Source organism: Balaenoptera physalus, assembly GCF_965194825.1.
Source record: "Balaenoptera physalus genome assembly, chromosome: 10".
Classification (NCBI taxonomy): domain Eukaryota; kingdom Metazoa; phylum Chordata; class Mammalia; order Artiodactyla; family Balaenopteridae; genus Balaenoptera; species Balaenoptera physalus.
The window spans coordinates 73,265,274-73,285,029 of NC_138889.1; the positions used below are offsets into that span (position 1 = coordinate 73,265,274).

Here is a 19,756-nt window from a genome sequence, read left to right on the forward strand (position 1 = left end):
AATACGTTGTTTAATAAAGTTCTTGGTGAAAATGAAAAATGTGTCTTTTATTTTTCTCAAAAACCGAAGGCAGTTTTTGACTAACGCACTAGAATTCCTATTTCTTGCACAATTGCTTTCTAGCATCCTGAACTCAACCTAATTTATTTGCCCTTTTAGGTAACCTGTCCTGAGTTTAATAGCTTTTTTTTTTTTCATTTTCTTTGAAATCTAGTTGCTTCACTAGACTATATTTGAGGGATTTTTTCTATCTGCTAAGTTTCCTGGAATAGGGTGCACCCTTCAAATTAGAAAATCAGTCATTCCTTCAAATCTGAAAGGTTTTCTTCTCTTAGGTCTTAGAACGCATTTCTATTCTGTTTACAGTGCTTCCTTTCCCCAAATGTCATGGGTTGCTCTCCAGTGTCAGTTCTCCCTGTCATGTTATTATATTGGTGAATACTTTCATCTTTTCCTATTTGCTCTTCATCCTGTTTTTTTTTTCCCCCAGTGCTGTGTCCACACACCATTGACTTAATGTTTTCAGATATTAATTTTGGTCTTTGAAAGTATATCTTAAAGTTTCCAGTATATTATTTTTCACTTTAATTCATTTCCTTACTTTTACCAGCTTCCTTTCTATTTTAATCAGTTGCATAAATATCAATATATCTCTCATTCCATAAAGTCTATGTTTGCCTTGAGAGTGTAAAGTAGTTGCAACTAAAATGTTCTTCTATTTTCTTGAATACATTTTTTTGGAATTTATTTGTATTTTTCATGTTGTGTTCCATTTATTCATGTATTTGTTTATTTTTGCTAATTGTTATTGTGGTTTCCTATTGCAGGGATTTCTTTTTCCTCATCTTTGAACAGAGCCATTGTATCTCAAGCTGCTGTTTTTCCAAGTTGTTGTGGATTTACTGTTGCCGTGAGCACTGTGTAAATCTTTTCCTTGGAATATGAGCTGAAGCACTGGATATTTTGGGGTTTTTTTCTCCAGTCACACAAGTGTCCAAAGGGTGTGGACAAGGAGCTTGGGCTTTGTGTAACCAGAATTAAAGAATTTTGTCTTTGCTCTTTTTCTCTGTACTTTTTGGAAGTAACTGAGAATCACACCACCATATTGGTGATTCAGTTCCCCTGTCTCAAGGAGGAATGGGTGGTGAGCTTTGGACTTGGGTTTGCACCCTTCTCTGGGTGACTGGGTATAAGAAGGTGCTGTCCTTATTTCTGTCCTTGTTTCTCACATGATTTTGATTTGAGTTCCACATGCATTGATTGCCACACCCTACCGAGCCTATGTTTGCTGCTGTAGGGTCAGCACAAACAGGGAATCTTAAGAAATGATTCCTCCATTTCTCTCATACCGTCTGCCCTGCCAAAGGCCAGAGGAAAAACTGGCAGCAATCCAAGCCCAGGCCTATAGGGCTTTTGAAAATCAACAGTGAGAAAAAGCTTCTTCAACAGAAGATACTCCCCATTTTCCCGGTGGAACAACCTGAACCTTAGTCCTAATCTCTCCAACTCTGAATATCAACAATGTTCAGCTTTACCTCCCCTTACTTCCTGTTCTGTTGCAATTTTGTTTCTAAGGGGAGTCATGCATCCGTGCAGCCAGCATCTTCTTTCAATTCTGTCCAAATTGTTCTAAATCTGAAAGCCCTTTCACAACACTCAGAGTATGAGATTGGGATACTTCCCTAGTTTTGCGTTAATGGTTTAGCTTTGCTTCAATTTTTTTATTCTTGTTATTTTGGGAAGAAGAAAGTTTTATAAATCTTCTTTTTGGGATGTCTATCATTGATTTCTTTTTCATACTCTAATTCTAAAACCTTTTTCTTCTTTTTTATTCTTCAGTTCAACCTGTACTGTTTTACAGTGTACTTTAATAAAATTACAGCATATTCAAAAACATACTATCATTTTTTGCTTTCTGCTTATGACTCAGACTCACTGTATAATCTTCTTTATACACTTCATCCCTCTGGGCATTATTTTGCTCAGCTACTAAGTAACCCTTTTGCATTAGGTGGTCTCTCAGCACGCTGGCAGTACTATAAGTCCATGAAATGGTAAATACTAAACCTGGATTTCTGAGAATTGCCATCGTCCTTGGTTTCTGGGCTGCCCAGGGAGGGACTGGAAGGGCAGAAAGTTGTTGGGTTCTTACGTGTAACTAAATCATCCTGGATCTGAGAGCACACAAACTGCGAACAGTAAAGCGGATACATCTTGAATCCCCAGCCATGAGACTGCAGGAGTCTGACAAACAATCCCAAAGGGAAACAATGGTTCTGATTTCAGCCATTGGCCTAGAAAGTTAACACATCCACTTGGCAAGACTTCCAAAATCATAGCAAAAGGAGAAGACTCTGAATCTGAAATTCATATCTAAAAATATGTATTATTTGAGAGTTGTGGAGAAACTTGATCCAACGAAAACCATTCCACTGTCCATTGGCACTGGTTCATGGTGAGCTAATCATGGCCAATCCAACCTTATCTAAATATAGTTTAAGAAAATAGACAAATATCAATCCCCCCAAAATTTCATAGAACCCAATCCTGTTTCGGAAGCAGCTCCACCTCCAAGGGTGGGGAATAGGCTGCCCTGCTCCACAAAGTTCTCATCTAATTTCGCTTTTCCGAAGTTTGGAGCCAGACACTAACCCTGTCACTAAACGATGTCGGGCCTTTGGATTTCTTGACAGATAAGATTCTCCAGAGCTTGGCATTCCTGTGGTCTGAGTGGACATGAAAAAGCAGAGGGAGGTGGCAAAACAAGAGCCAGGTTGGGAGTCCAGCAGGACCTGGAGGGAGACCTGTGCTTCAGGGCTGGCTAGATTGCTGATTTGTTTTGAGCTATAATGCCTGGTAACCCTGAGGTCAGCAGGAGTCTCCCTGCACCATTACAGTCTAGACAAAAATGAGTCAAAATCTCATTTCATGTCTTGTGTGAGTCTACTACAAATTCCCAGGGGACTTATGTACTTTGGTCATATTTGCCTTGAGCTCCCTGCTTTTGTGGGTGTGGTCTCTTTTGTAGCAGCTCAGGTATGACATTCATCCTTTTTATGAAATTTCACTGAAAACTGATTCTCACAAAACACTTGTGATTTAGGGGTGGGGCTGAGATGAATAAGCGTTTCCATCGTGGCTAAATTAATGACTTCAAATTAGATATTGGGCATTTCTTTACCAAAAATCACCCTTACCACTCGACCTTTAGGAGTATTCCCTGGTCACTCCCCACTTGGTTTCCTGCTTCCCACAATCTGTATTAGTCAGGGTGGACTCAATGCTGTAACAAACAACCCCAATATCTCAGTAGCTTTAAAAAAAATGTGTTTCTTACCCACATCACAGTCCAGATGGATATTCAGAGGGAAGTTGTATGCAGTGACCCAAGAACTGACTCTCTTTTTCTCTAGTGGTTCCATCTCAGAGTTTTCCTCTGGATCTTCTGCATTCAATTGGGAGACAAGGAAGTGAGTATGAAGAACTGAATATAGATAACCTCACAGAATGTCTCAGGAGCCAAGCCAGGAAATGGCACACACTATTTCTGCCAACATTCCATTGGGCAGAACTTAGTCACCTGGCCCATGCAACTGTAGAGGAAGCTGGGAAATAGAGTAATAAGCGGTCCCCGAGGGAAAATGAAAAGTTGGTGAAAATACAGCATTTTTCCTGCCATACCATCTTTTTGGTTCCTCCCTCATACTTCTCCTTTTCCCTCCTCCTTCCCTATCTATCTCTCATTATTTCATACAGAATAGTTTAAGCATTCTCTTGTTCTTTTGCAGTGTTCTTTCCCACCAAACATGGTCATGACCTCAGAAATCTACTCCATACAGCAGACGCTACCACCAGAGTTGGCCTAAGAATTCAAAATCATTTGCCATATAATCCAATGATCTCATTTCACAGAAAAGGGACTTGAGACCCTTAGGTTTGGTAAGCAGAGGAGCTTACATTTGAATCAACATCTTGAGCTCAGCACTCTTTCCACTACACTGTAAACTATCATCTCTTCAGTGAGATTGTGAGCTCAACATCAGACGAAAGCTCCTTCTGTATCCACCTCCAACCAGCCCAGCACCTAGCACAGCGAAAAATATGTCCGGGTGGGGCTTCTCCGGTGGTCCAGCGGTTGAGAATCTGCCTTCCACTGCAGGGCACGTGGGTTCGATCCCTGGTCGGGGAACTGAGATCCCACATGCCGCAGGGCAACTAAGCCTGCGTGCTCTAGAGCCCGCGCGCCACAGCTACTGAGCCCGTGCGCTCTGGAGTCTGCGCATCACAACTAGAGAGAAGCCCGTGCGCCGCAATGAAGACCCAATGCAGCCACATAAATAAATAAATAAATATTAAAAAAAATGTCAGGGTGACAGTATACTTAGTAACTGTTGAAAGGAGCAACATTCTCAATAGGACAACAGAGGGGGTGTTCTACTTTGGTGGCCATGAAATGCCTCCCAAGGCAATACAATTTCATTTACCTGGGTTTAACTGAGGCCAGTTGGAAATGATAGAGCATCTTTTGATCCAATTAAAAATGTTGCCCACAAACTGTGAAAGTTTTCACAGCGTTCTTCAGACCAGAGCACTGTTTTACAGCCAAGTTTCTGAACTCTTTTTTTTTCAAAGGAGATTTTTATCCTGGAAAATGTGACAACAGAACTCCAGGGGCGTGAACATGCTGCTGTAATTACTCCTCCAGACACAATGAAACCAACCCAAGTTAATTATTTATCAAAACCAACCCACTCTCTGAAAACATCTTTGTTTTGGCAGAATTTTTTTCTTTCTCCAGGAAATAGGTCAATAGTTTTTCCTCCCACATTTCTTTATCATAGTATCTGACTTTCGGAATTAGCTATGTCAAATCTTGAGACATTTGCCAAGCACCCAGGTGGGCTGGCAAGGGTGCAACAAGAGTCCTGGGGCTTCTGTTTCCTAGGTTCTTCCCATTTCAGCATTCCTCATCAATAAGAGTGAGCCTGAAAAAAGAAAAGGAGACAAAGTGTTGTTTAAGTTATCTTCTATATGTCAGGCCCTATAAGAGGCACAACATTACATTGTTTTGCTTAATCCTACGAGACACTTGTGAGTATGCCCACTTTACAGATAATGGATTTAGGCTCCGAGAGGTTAAATAATTTTCACACACCATTCTCTATATCTATTCCATGTACATGGTTTTCCATGTCTGATAAGGAGGGGGTATGAACTGTGTAAATGAAGTTGCTGTTGAACTAAGACTTGACCCTGGTGATTTAGGGAAGCTGATGGGACCAGATATGAGAGATGGCATCACATACACCAAATGAGTTCATCTATATTAATTTGATATCTCTGATGTCATTGCTCCAATTTCGCCCTACAGATGTTCCTAAGTCCCCATGATAAGTTCTTTACTTTTGTGCTGCGCATGTCTATGCTCACCGGTTTGAATCAGATGCAACAGAAAAGATCAGTTGAAAAGAAATAGGAGAAAAGTAGGTAAAGAAACAAGAAGAAAGGTATGCTAGAGAAGAAGAGAAGAAAAAGGACCTGTACCTTGAGACTTCCTAGACTTTTAAGATTTTACTGTGAACAGCATGGTTCCATAGCTAAAGCACTGAGCTGGGGGTAAGGAGACGAAGCGAGCTTTGCCACTCGTCACTGTTTTAGCTCAGGTCAGCCTTCTGTCTGGGCCTCAGTTTTCCCATCTGGTATAATCAGTATGAATTTCTCTACAACTCTCGGAGCCAGATCTCCAAACTCAGTTTCAAGTACTAGAGCTTCTAGCCACCAGATAGATGATACATTCAGTGTCACACTCTTGAGCACTTTACCCTCCAATTGTCCAAGGACCTTGAGGGCTTGCATATTCTAAAAGGGGTCTACAGAACATCCACTTCTGAGCAAGCCCTCTCTGCCTACTTTAGCTGCCATCCTAGCCGGCGAAGCTTCTCCCTGCCACACAAGGTCTGTACAGCAAGCGCTGTAGAGCGCTGGCCCACTCCTCTGTCGCTGGCACGGCTGGTACATGCAGAACAATGTCTGGCTTGTCTCAGCTCTGCCACAGGCCAATATAATCCTCCAAGGAAGGGTGGACACTGGGTGACTCCATGCCCACAGGGCCTCACTTACCCAGGGGCTGCTCCCCACTGAATCCTGTAGGTGGTATCTCTTCGAGCCCCGTCTTTGCAATAACACCCAGCCATTCCATCTTCATCCTGCCCAGCCTCAGAGATGCTGTGCCCATGACGAACCATTATACACAAACGGATCAAGTTTTCCTGGGCTTAATCTCAAAGCAAGGCTAAACATTTGTAAAGATTCCTGAGCCCTTTTTCATAGATTTAGTACATCTAGGATAGAACTTAAGACACCAGAGATGATTCTCGTACAGCATGTCCTGAGTTCCCAAATTAGAGAAAAAGTGATTTAGAAACACAAATTGTTCTATTTACTTACTGAGTTTATGTGGGGTGAGGGGGAACATCTTCCATGAGCCGACCATCTAGGTTCTAGCCCACCCCAGGCTGAGCACTGATAGAAGCTTTCTGGTCACTCTCCTGTTAAAGCAACAAGAGTCAAAACAGAAATTGATGCCTTAGTGGGTCATTTACCAATTCAGGATACCCGATTTCCATGCAAAAGTCGACCTGGAAGTTCTCTCTGAGATTCCTCCAGCTCTGTTATTTGAAGTCATACAGGGTAAAGAGTGGGAGATATTTTCACAGCGAGTTACTCTGAAGCAAGGGGCTGTGATGAGAACGAACACAAGGAAGAATGACTCCATTTGTCAAGGATAAGTTGAGACTTTAACCAGAAGAAAATATACTTGGTTTTTTAGTTTTTTGGTTTTTTTACAATTTTTATATAGCTATCACTATTGTAGCAGAGCAAACAGTGCCCACCAAATATGCATGTCCTTGCTTTCATTACTTAGCTTCTCTGGCAGTTAGGCTTAGGCATGTAGCTAGTTCAAAACAGGGGACCGTGAGTAGAAGTGACATGGGTCATTTCTGAGTCAAGGCACTTTTAAGCCTGTGTACCTCCTCCATGTCTCTCTTCCATTGCCGCAGGACCCTTGGAGACCTTGCATTCCAGATTGTGAGGTTACAAGACTGTGGAGCCTTTGTCAGCTTAGGTCCCTGAGTGACTACGTGGAGCAAAGTCCCTTGATTACTGCTGTTGATCATATCAAATGAGTGAAAAATTAAACTTTTATGTTATGAAGCCACTGAGACGCCAGAGTTAATGTGTTACTGTAGCATATCCTAGTCTATCCTGACTAATATAGCTAGAGTGGTAGAAAGAATTACTAAAAATTAATCAATTTAGTAAATCAATGCTGCAGAAAAATTGGATTAGCAGGCTAAATGTTTTATTCAGTCTTGGAAAGTGTCAGCATGTGGCAGGTCTTCTATCTAATCTGTGGGCCCAATCTGTCATTTCTTAGTATGAAGGGGTAGGGAATGGAACTACCATTTGTGGAATTTCTTTATGCTAGGGACTTTGTATAAGTTACTGCACTTAATCCTCCTGAGATCCTATGAGTTAGGTCTTATGACCAATTTATACAAGAGAAAAGAGAGGTTTGATGGTCATACATTCATAGGTAAGAGGTATAGGATTTGAAGGCAGGAGGGCCTGACATCAGTGCTCTCTTTATTATATTACATTGTCGCTCCCTAACTCTAGAAAAACAGAACTCCAAACTGGCACAAACTTCTAATGATTTTGAGGTGGGGGCTGGGATGGCTCAAGTCCTCTTCATTTTGCTGCCTGGAGTTTACAAAGGCCTCCCCAACAAGGTTCTGTACATCTGGTCTCTCCCTCTTTAAAAATTCCCCCTGGCACACCAGCTACAAGATCATTCTAAAACACAAAGCCTGTTGCCTCCAGGCTGGGAAACCTCTTTTGGCTCCTCTTGTTCAAGTTCAAGTTCAAACTCCTTGGCTTGGCAGATAAAGCCTTTTCTTGTCATCCTTTTTTCTGCTACTGCCCCACTGAATTTGAGGTGCTCCCCAGGCACAAGGCCTCCATGCTCTTTCATCTCCACACCTTTGCTCAGCTCTGCACTCTACTAGGAGTACACGTCCTCCCCAGTACCTACTGTTTTTCTCCATATTTTTCAAGATACAGATCAAGTGACGATTTGTCTTTCAAACCTTCCCTAGCAGGATTAGTAGCCACCTTCTTAGCTTCCCCTGCACCAAATATATATATATATGATCCCATGGGAATTTAGCCTCATTTGGGGGGCTTCTGTCTTCTCCTTGACATAAGGGTTAATTAAATGTGTGTAACTCTTGGATTGACTGCTGGTTCCATCTCTTGGAGGCTGTATGACCTTGGGAAAATTACCTATCAAATTTTTAGTTTCCTCATCTGTTAAATTGGAATAAATAATAATGCTGAGCTATAGGTCTGTTTCAGTGGATGAAATGCAATAAATAATACAATGCAAGTGCTTACTTTGGTGCTCGCATATAGTAAGGGTTAAATAAATATATTTTATTTACTATTTTATTTATTCTTTTATCCCTCAGCCTTAGATAGGTAAGTCCCCAGGAAATATTTGTTAAATGAATAGAGGATCAAATGAATAATTCAGTTCATTCTGATGAATGAGCAGAGTGAGAAGACTTACTAAGTACACAGAGATCTCCTGGAAATCTTAGTCTCAAATAGGAAGATCACTGTTTTAGTTGTGTGTGTGTGTGTGTATGTGTGTGTGCGCGCACTTTCAACTCTTCAGCAAAATTTAGGCAGCAATTTGTATTGAATTTCAAAGTGAGAATTGCTTAGGTGAGCTGAGGATTTTCTTCCTCAAATCCAGAGCTGAGGATTTTCTTTTCCAAGTCCAAAATCAGGACTACATAGACCTTGCAAAACATCCCTTGCGTTCATCCCTGATCAGTCTCTGTTTGGTGGAGTCGGTCACCCGTAGAGCGTGGACTCTAACGCCTGTCGTAAGGTGCTGTGTATTTGGTGGCATCAGGATTCATCCAGATGACCAGCTGAGCACATCCCAATTCCCACAGACCATCTAGAGTCTGGCTAGCCAGTCAAGAGGGAACAAAAACATCTCTCTCGGGAGATGTCATTCTTTCTTTCTCCAGTCTGTGTGATTTAGCAGGACCATCAAATGGTCAGATGAGATGAGATGAGATGAGATGAGATGAGATGAGATGCGATAAGGCTGATGGTGCCAAGAATCATTCATAAAGGGCTTTCCCTTCCGGGCATTTCTACCTCTTTCTTACATTGCTTGTTTCCAAGACTCATCCTGCTTTCTAGACCTCTTTCTCAGGTTCTTTTCTCTCAATAGTGAAGTCAGACACATACCCTCACCTTTTCTTACATTCCTTTCTATTTCCGGTACAATCTGTCAGTGGAAAGCAATCTGTGATATTGCTCTGTATCAGGAATCCTTACAGTTGTAAGTAACAGCATTAAAAAAAAAAAACAACAACAAAACCCAGAAATCTCAAACCAACTTCCTGCATTATAAGTTCACTTAATAGAAAAGCTTTGAGGTCGGGGAGCAGCAACGCTGTTCCTCTGCTGTCCTCCAGGTTCTGCTCTCCTCTTGGTCTTGGGTTTGCCTGTACGATGGCTTCCCTCAGGTTTGTGGGGTGACCACCAGCAGCAGCTGGGGCCACATGCTTCCTGGAGAGAGGAGAATCCCACACACATCGATGCAAATGGCTTCACTTCACTCCACTGGGGCCCCAGTGTAACCACCAAAGTCTCCTTGGCTTGAGCCTGGGTGGGAAGGAGGGCCCATCCACAGAGATGGGCACTGGATCAGTCCCTCCCAAATTGCAAGGCTGACACCGGATGGGGGACGCAGCACGCTGCTCTGCACATTTCTTCCCTCACTCTCTCAATCGCTTTTATTTGCTGCGCTCAAGTTCAAATGAATTCCCACATTCATTTTTCTCTGATTTATTTTGTTCATAAAAATAATACATGCTTATTTTAACTGAAGAGAAAATTTTAAAAATAAAATAAAAATAGAATGATCCAAAATGTCCACCAAGCAGAGGAAACACAAACATTTTGGCAGGTGTGCTTTTCTGCTGTGACTTTTTTATCCGTGGTCATATTCACTCTACGTGCATACAGGTTTGATTTAACACTGTGGTGCTAGCATCTCCATAGGTTGTTGGAAATATTCTAAGGGCTACATATTCTCACATATAGAGGAACAATGGTTTACTTTAATGTTCCTCTGTGGTGGTACAACGGGTTTTTCTAATTATTCATTATGAGAAATAGTACTTTAACAAATATCTTTAGATTCCAGATTATTTCCTTACAACAAATTCCCAGATACGTATTCCCAAATTATTTTCCAAAATGAGTGCCTCATAGTAAACTTCTCTTCACAGTATAAGAAGGTGGCTGTTTCACTGTCTTTCCACCTGCACCAGGGATTGTTTGTAATCTTTACTAATTTGGGTAGAAAAAAGGGGAGAGGAGCGTCCTGTTGCTGTTTTCATTTTCATTGCTCTGAATAACATCACAGATACTTTTTTTGAATGTTAATTAATCATATATTTCCTCTTTTTATGCATGTTCATATACTTTCCCCATTGTCCATTGAGACCTTAGTGTTTTACTTATCAATTTTCATAAAATTTCCATACTCCAGCAAAGATATTAATCCTTTGACATTTGTGCCAATTTTCCATTTTCTGCTTTAATTTGTTTATGTTAATTTTCACATACAGAAGTGTTATATTTTTATGTAGTCAAATATATCAATCTTTCCTTTTGGTATTTGTGTTGGTTTTAAGATTATAAAGCCATTCCTAATTCAGATATTTAATCAAATTTTAATTTAAATTTTTCTTTCATTCCTGTGGTTTGATCTTAACTGCTAATCCTAGGTACTTCAAGTGTCCTTCCTTGACAAGTTCTTTACTTAAGCATGTCTCAGTGAATCCCAGTTTAATACAGGACAGATCTGTCCTCTATATATAAAGAGGTTGGCTGACCCATTAAATCATCTGCTCTGAGAAATCTCTTCTCCTGTGTAGGTGGCTTGAAGGAGACAAGACAGCCAGCAATGAAAGAAGAATCGATGTAAGGTCCTGATATTGGTTTCCTTCTCTGATGCTCAGTTTCCCCATTTGTAACATAGGAGTGTCTGACCAGGTTTTCTTTTAGTTTTTATTGGAGTATAGTTGCTTTACAGTATTGTGTTATTTTCTACTGTACAGCAAAACAAATCAGCTGTACGTATACATATATCCACTCTTTTTTGGATTTCCTCCCCATTTAGGTCCCATATGACCAGGTTTTCTTTAAGGTATGTCTCAGGTCTGACTTTCGTGTTTCCAGAAAATACTTTTTTGTTTCTATGCATGTCCTTATGGTTTCTTGCTTCCCTAATTCCTTCTCCTACGCCTAGGATGACTTTCATGAGATCAACATCAGATGCACCTCTGTTTACAATGTGTATTTTATGGTGCTTGACCCCCAGTTTCCACGGGCTCTGCTATCCAAATCCAACCCATCTACTGAGGGAAGTAGCCGTACGCTGTTCTTAGTACCACGTGATCAGCAATTGGCTGAACGGTGGACATCCTATCCAAGGGGGCTTGCCCATTGGCCAGACTCTACCCCCATGAGGGTGTCATGAAGGACATTCTCCAGTGGGACCAACAGTAATTAGCTAAGCCAGTCACACAGACACCCTCCACAACTTGGGCTGCAGCGTACAGACATGACTGTCCACTGATCTTGGGATCTGATTGGAGCAGGTGGAAGTAGAGATGCTATGAACACATGACTTCTCACAGCTTATGAGAGAGAGATGGGGAGAGAAGTGGGTCCGTAGGCTGTCTTGGTTTGAAGCTTATGCAAGTTTAATTCTGGTCTACACTCATCCTAACAATAAACCTCTCTTGTCTTAAGATGGTTTTTGTTTTTTGCCAACAATAATCTGAGTAACATTCCCCAGATGGTTTCCTTCCCACTCTTATTCACATCCTTTCATTACTGTGTCTGGGGCGGGGCTCTGCTGCTTCTGCATTACACCATCAGCCAGGAGACACTGAGCGTTTGGGGAAGTGAGGTGACCAGTTGGACGCAGGGAAGACGTGACACTGAGAATGTGCACACAGACACATACTCCCGGCTTTCACTCCCGCTAATGGTCTGATGCTTCATGTATACTCGGAACAGCCTCCCAGCCTCAGCTCGTCCCACAGAGCCCTTTAACTGGGCAGGATGGACTTAACTGTGCAAAGGTACTCGTTGCCTTCTTATACCAGCCTTGCTGAGAATTGCTTTATAGAAATGTCATCATTGTGCCCAGGGCTGGCCCCAGGCAAGACTGGGAAGTGGGAGAAGTTAGCATTTGGCTCTCCACACACCTCTCTGGGCCCGCTCCCTCCTGCTGACTGTCAGCTGTGCCCGTGCCCCGCATCTTGCCATTAAAAACTGCCCTGTCTGTCTCCGGCTTCCTCAGGGCCCTGCTCTCAGCTTGAAATATACCAGAGGGTTTTCCTTAACAGGAATCTCCTAAGAGTCAGTGCCTTAACCCCAAATATTTTCAAGTCTGAAAGATGACTTTGAGTAGTAAGAAACGTGTCTGTTTAAAGGAACCAACAAACACACAGAGCCAGCCCAAACCCTCACGCCAGTCACAGCTAGGAGCCGGAAGCCTTGCCCTGGTGCTCCCCATGCTCCTTTCTGGCTTCTTCTGTTTGTCTCCATTTCTCATGCAAAGGTCTGCCCTCCCTGTCACCCCAGTTCTCAGTGCTACGATCCTGGACAGGACCACTCTCTCCCCTCCCCTCATTCCTCATGCCCTCCCCAGCCTGGTCACCTCTCTAAAATAGCCACACCCTCATCTCACCCCATGGGCAGGGCTCCCCACTGGGGTTCTGACCAGGTCCCCCTGCAGGATCTGGACAGAAGTGACTCTAACACAGGAACCCCAGACTATCAGGTGGGCTCCTGGCAAAACTCTCACGTCTTACCATCCTGGGGATAGAACAGATCCAAGCCTCAGTCTCCTTACTTATGAAATGAAAGTAATAATAGTAGCCACTTCCTAGCATTCCTATGGGAGGTGAGCATTAGTAATGTAATAGACATGAACAGTGCCTGGCACAGAGTAGGTGATCTGAATCTTGCCTAGTAATAGTAGCAGTTACATTATTCATAGTGATATTAACCTGTGTTAGATCCCCTGGGCCAGGTCCTGCACGTGAACTGTGTAGGGGCTCTGGGCCAGGTGGGGGCAGCAGAGAGCTATATGAGGACACGCTGGGACCAGTGGGCCACCTGGGAGTCCCAGGTGGAGAGTTGGCATCCAAGGCCAGTCACCGGGAAGAGCATGGCAAGATAAGACATGGAGCTGGTTGGAGTCTATTCCAACAGCCATCCTCTGGCCTCCCGGCCTCCTGTCTTACTGCCTCCAATTTCCCTCTCACCCTTTGCTAGAGTGGTCTTTCAAAATTGCAATTCCAATGTAGTCACTCCCTTGATTAAAACCATTGTATGATTCCTCTGCCCATGAGGAATGACCAATGCCGTTAGGCTGATATTCAAGGCCCTCCAAAAACAGACCATCACATCCCTATATCTTGCCCTTAACTCCACTCCTCATTCTTCCCACACTGGCCAAGCCAGCTATTCCCAAACACACCACCAGTTTTCTTGTCTTCACTAAGGGCATTCACTGGCCTTTTCTCTGCATGTCAAAATCCAGCTCGTTTAGCTCCAATGCCCTCTTTGCCATGAAGAATTCCTGGTTTACCCCGGCACTTACTAAAACACGTCTCTCTTCAGATCTCGCTCAGTCCTTCACGTCTGCCTTTCTAGTGGTATTTGTCATGGCCAGCATTATTCTAGAATGATAGAGATGACATCTCGCCTTCCCTGATGCAATGATTTCTCAGAATCTGTCTCCTTGTCTGTAAGAGGGAGTAAAAACCGCTTCCCTGTAGTATGTTGAAGGATACAGAAGATGATGCATGAAAAGTACCTCGAACTGGGCCTGGTGCATGGGAAGGGCTCAGTTAGCAAGGTCTCATCGTTATCATTATATCATCATCATCACCCTCATCACCAGCGTTATCACTAGAGGGACACTGCCCCTGAATGGTCAGGGATTTACAGGCTTAAGTTCTCAGCCTGCCCCTAAGACAAACTAATTTACCAAAAAAAAAATAAACAAACAAACTACTAAAAACCTTTTGTTTGGGGCAGGAATGGCAAATTCAGTTCACAGGGCTGGAGGGAGGCTGCTGGGAGCCACAGAGCCACAGAGCCACGGAGACGTAGGAAAACCTCCCGTGGAGGAGAAGTGAGAGCAGGTAAAAGAACAAACTAGTACGGTGACAAGAGAAGAAACTTTTTTTTGTTGTTTAGAAAGATAGTGATGTTTTCAATAAAAATTTCAACCCGGAAATTAAAATTTAAACAACATAAGTGCCTCCGAGAATCGAGTGGCAGCAAGCAGTCCCTTAATGGTGCTCTGCACAGCCTTTATTTTTTAATGTGGAGAAGGAAAGGATTTGTCATTAAAGTTTAAAAATAATCAGAATCAAAATCCCTTTTGTTCCTGCGGGCTGGCAGAGCTGAGGGGCCGATTGTGTGCGCTGAGTGGGTGTCCAGGAAACAGTAGTCATTTGTGTGCGTGTGACAGGAGTCGAGTCCAAATCTAAATTTAAGCAAGTGTTGGCCTTCTTGGAACCCATAATTTTTGGATCAATTATCCTGGACTAAGTGTCTGAGTTTCTTGCTCTCTCTCTCTGCTACATTTAATAATTACAGCACTTGAGCCAAGAATTTGCCGACCAGCTGTGGTGCCCTAACTGTCTGGTTCACTCATAATTTCTGGAACTTGATACAATCATGGCCTTTGAGCCAATTAGGGCAATATTTGGTGTGTTGGAAGTCTGCTCCCCACCCTCCCACCATCTCACCCGGGTGAGAAACAAACAGCCCGTGTCTATCCTGCAGGAGAAATCGCGTGTTCTCAGATCTTACCCGGCCATCGCACCCGTGGATTCTGCCTATCCCATTCCTCCCTACAGATTGGGAAAGAATGGCACAGCTGGTGGGCTGGAAAGAACCTGATCTAAGAGTCCGATAGCCCAACCCTACCCTTAAGCCAGCTGTGTGACCTTGGCTCAATGGCCAACCCTCTCTGAGTCTTAGTTTTCTGTCGGTAAGTAGCCAGACTACTTGAGTTCAAATCCTGTCTCCATCACATTCTAGTTGTGCAACATTGGGCAAATTACTTTATCTCTCTGAGCCTTAATTTTCTCATTGGCAGAATGGGGATGATGTTAATATTAACTATCACATATAGTTTGCGAGAATTTAATGAATTAATACAATTAAAATCAAACACAAAACACACACTCCTAGAACTTAAACGCCATAAGGGCATGTTTTTTGTCTGGTTTGTATGCTATTGTATCCTTAGGACATAGAATAGTGTCAGTAATTTTCCATGGATGAATGAATGCATAGAATTTATCTTTATTTGTTCACTATTCACTCTCAGGTTATGTCCAAAAATGATTTGTTATGATCCATGTTTACCACAGGGCAATCATAATGAAACCAGAACATCAAAGACCAGGATAAGGAAGAACAATCAAAAGTGTGATGTCCTTTCACTTAGAGCTTCCTGGCCACCAAAGCTATAAACCAAGCAGCCTAAGAGACTCCTTCCAAATCTAACATTCCAGGAGTCTGACTTTTAGAGTCAGAACCAATAGTTCTGACTTTCATTGTGACCTTTGGCAACTCTCTCACCCTCTCCTAAGTCTCAGTTTTTCCATCTGTAAAATGTGAGAACTCAACCAAAGGAGCTAAGATTCATTCTTGGATTTTAGCTTTTCTTTTCACATTTGGCCATAGGGAGATAAAAATAAAAGAGATTTGATTTCTATCATCAAAGAGTTTATGAACCTGCAGGAGAAATAATGTTCATACATACATAACTCTCTAATTCAAGCTGGAAAATGGTACTTTAAGAATGTTACCAAAGGCTAAAGGAATGATGAAGAAAGATAAATATGCCTGCTTAGGAGGACTTGATAATAGCTTTAGAAAAAAGCTGCAGATTGTGATAACCCATGAAAAATATTAACAGATATTCATAAGAAAAGAATTCCTAACAAGTGAGAAGATGGGAAAAAGCAAATAGGTATAAAATTGCAGCTTAGCTAATAAAGTGAATGTAATGTACTGGGCAGAGATATGGAAGGGCAGATGTGTGTGCTGCTAACTCCCCACCCTCACCTATGGCAGACCTCACCAATCAATCACAGAGCTTCATCCTGCTGAGTCAGGATGTAGCCTCAGAATCCTTCTCAACACCGTGTTCCAGGCAGCCACTCCCAAGTGATCACAGTGGATACACAGAATGAGACCTCTTTACCATCTCGATTTAAGGTATATATAAGCCAGTAGTGGAAAAGAAGACTAGACCAAAGTGCAGAGGGCCTTGAATGTCAAGATCAAGAATACGAATAATGAAAACATTCTGCTGAATGTGGATTCAGCTGCTCCTTACATTGGTATGATAACCACGTAGTCTGTGGGCAACACACATTATTGTAAAATATATACACTGAGCCTGGAGGAAACGAATCCCTCCCCGCCGAGGCTTTCCGCCATCATCTGGGACGTAATCCACCGCCCAGGCGGCACAGTGCCTGGCTTGTGCTTAAACAAGGATTGTACTGTAGCAGTGTTCTCACATCACACTGCGGAAAGGAAAGCAGCGCTGGAGACCTTTGCCAAAGTTGTCAAAGGGGCTGCCCTAAAACGTAAATGTGGCCTCTGCACATTCTTAAAGCGACGCTAGTGATCATCTCTGTGGTACCAGGGCCGGCACAATTATCCTGTTACCATCCAATGGCTGCTCTGGATGAATGTGTCCCTGTGATGGTTCCATTTAACTGTCTCCAGGAAAAGGAAAATCTATCGAAAGGAACGTGAAACAGAATTCCATGAGCTCATGTCTGGTGGGGAAAGAAAAAGGCATCCGAGGGTGATGGGAAGTGAATCATATTGTTTCTCGGCTCCAAGCGTAATCCTATCCTCCTGCCCTCCTCCAGGGAACCTCCACTCTCAGCCTCAGTATGTGGGGACATTCTGGCAGCAGGGAGTCAAGGCAACCCGGCCATGGAGTGGCCAAGACCTCAGCTCCAGGCCCTGTGTTTTTGGGTGACTTTCTCTTTATATCAGCATTTGTTCATACCCTACCTCCTTACGAAACAGTTTCCAGGTGCGTCACTTAAACACTTTTAACATAATATAAGGAAATAAAATTAAAATAAAAGATGCACACCTATTAAGAAGAAAAGAGTAGGCAAATGTAAGGTGCAGGATTATAAAAATGAAACCTGAATTAAGGCAGGCCATTTCATCTTTCTGAGCCTCAGTTTCTACAACATAAAATAGAAGAATAATATCTTATTTATAAGATTGTCATGACGACAAACAATTATTCCAAAAAAAAAAAGGAAAATGCGTCAGAATGGGAAGATTACTGAACAGGTTGTCAGGAGACTCAGGTCTAGTCCAGCACTGCACGTGAATCAGGTGCTCCCTGGGGCTTCTCCCGGCTCATTCCATGAGGTAGGGATGCCTGAGAGGGCATAGAGGAGCAGGAAAGGCAGCAGGGAGGGATGAGGAGTAGTGAAGTATCTTACTTCAACTCATTACTAAAGTATCATTTTTTTTTAACTTTTTTTTTAATAAATTTATTTATTTATTTGTTTTTGGCTGCGTTGGGTCTTCATTGCTGTGCGCGGGCTTTCTCCAGTTGCGGCGAGCGGGGGCTACTCTTTGTTCCGGTGTGTGGGCCTCTCACCGCGGTAGCTTCTCTCGTTGTGGAGCACGGGCTCTAGGTGCGCGGGCTTCAATAGTTGTGGCGCACGGGCCCAGCTGCTCCGCGGCATGTGGGATCCTCCCGGACCAGGGCTCGAACCCGTGTCCCCTGCATTGGCAGGCGGATTCTCAACCACTGCGCCACCAGGGAAGCCCAAGTATCATTATTAATTGTATCTTTGGAATATTTTTTTCTCATGACTATATCAGGGGCAATCATTAATGTGGCAAATATCATGTGACTATCTCGTCTGTACCTGGTCCAGAGGGACAAACTTCCATGTGGGTGTTCTAGTGCCTTCTCAGGCCATGCCAGTTACAAGAGGTAGGAAGGACTGACCCAGATAACTGCAATGCAGAGCTTCTTGAGCTGAAGAAAGATGTAGATAGAGGAGTACAGGGCAGAGTAAGAGAGGGAGCCTGTTCCTGAGATAAAGGAAAGTTTCCTGGGAAGAAGAAACTGAGTTTGGCCCCAACAGGTAAAGTGTCCAGGTAGGATGTTTTGAGTGGAAGAGATTAGGTAGGTCAAAGTGGAAAGACTGAAAAACACATGGGATTTGTGAAAAGAGTCGACATTTACTGGGTTTTCATAAGCTCATCATCAGTTTCCTTTCTTTGGCTAACAGCTTCTAAATTAACCTTTCAGGAGTACCCACTCCCCTACTCTCAGTCCATCTGGTTTGGATAAGACTGATCCCACCCCCACCTAGCTCCAAGGGAAATATATGGTCCTGACCCAGCAAATTAGGGTATTTCATTCCCCTGGCCACAATGATTGGTTTAAGGATGGGCATGTGACTCAAGTAGATCCATTGAGACTCACACTGAACCTTTTGCTGGATTCCATCTTCCCACTGGACTTAGATGGAATGCTGTTCAGAAGCTGTAAGAGTTAGTGGATGTCTTGTCATGAAATGAATCACCCTGAGAAGGAAGTCACTAAAAATAAAAGTAGTGCTAAGAAATAAAGCATGGTGATTTCTCAGCATCATTTGAATACCTAAATCCAGCCATACCTGAAGACTACACCTCCTGGCTTTTTTAGTTTTATGAGTTTAAAAATTCCCTTTTATTCTTAAGCCAGTTTGATTTAAATTTTTATCATTAACATCTGAAAGAATCTAGTGTAATAGAAGGACCCTGATCCAGAGGGGCTAAGGATATTAGCCATGGTTGACAGGTGCCACTGTAACCATCAAGGGAGTAGATTTTCAGGAAAAAGACCAAGTGGTCAAGGACCAAGAGAACCTAACCTAAAGGGACTAAGTGAATGTGAATCTGGGAGTAGAGTGGAAGATTCATTAGATGAAAATGCTGTTTTACTATCGTTGGAGAAACATTTGTCTGTCAATCTGAGAGAAATTGAGATGGAGCAAAGACAAGGAAAGTAAAGGCTTCTCTCATATACAGGTCTCCCATCAGGTCCTTAAGCAGCTACTCCTGGCGTATCCAGGAAGCAGCAAGTCTTTCATTCATGTTACCATGGCTATGGCAGCCATGTCGTTCAGTAAAGAGCGCAGACTTTGAAATCAAACTCACTTGATTTCAGATCTCACTGGTTATAAACTCTCACTTTCTGTTAATTCAGTGTCCTTAGCAAATGAAGGCTCAAAGTAGTTTAAGGCCACTTAAATGAGTAGCTTTATCCTTCTAAGCCTCAGATTCCTCCTCAGTAAATGTGAATGGTGATACCCACCATCATCTCTCACTGGAGATACCTAATTGGTCTCAACTTATTTTCAACCATGCAGCCAAAACAAACTTTTTAAAGGCAAGTCAGCTACGTCACTCCCATTAAAACATTTTCATGATTCCTGTCATCATTAGGGTGGTGATCCAAATTCATGAAATGGCCCTCACGTCTCTGCATTGTCTAAAATCAAATCCTGCTTATCAT

At 42.7% G+C, this 19,756-nt stretch overlaps 1 long non-coding RNA gene across 1 annotated transcript in view; it reads right to left on the reverse strand.

Moving 5' to 3' along the window:
* Nucleotides 1-1,839: 1,839 nt before the first annotated feature.
* LOC309667727 overlaps nucleotides 1,840-19,756 on the reverse strand; it is a 51,037-nt gene continuing 33,120 nt past the window's right edge. The window contains exon 2 of the long non-coding RNA XR_014267922.1: nucleotides 1,840-6,548. This is a non-coding gene — a long non-coding RNA (uncharacterized lncRNA). The remainder of the gene's footprint in view (nucleotides 6,549-19,756) is intronic.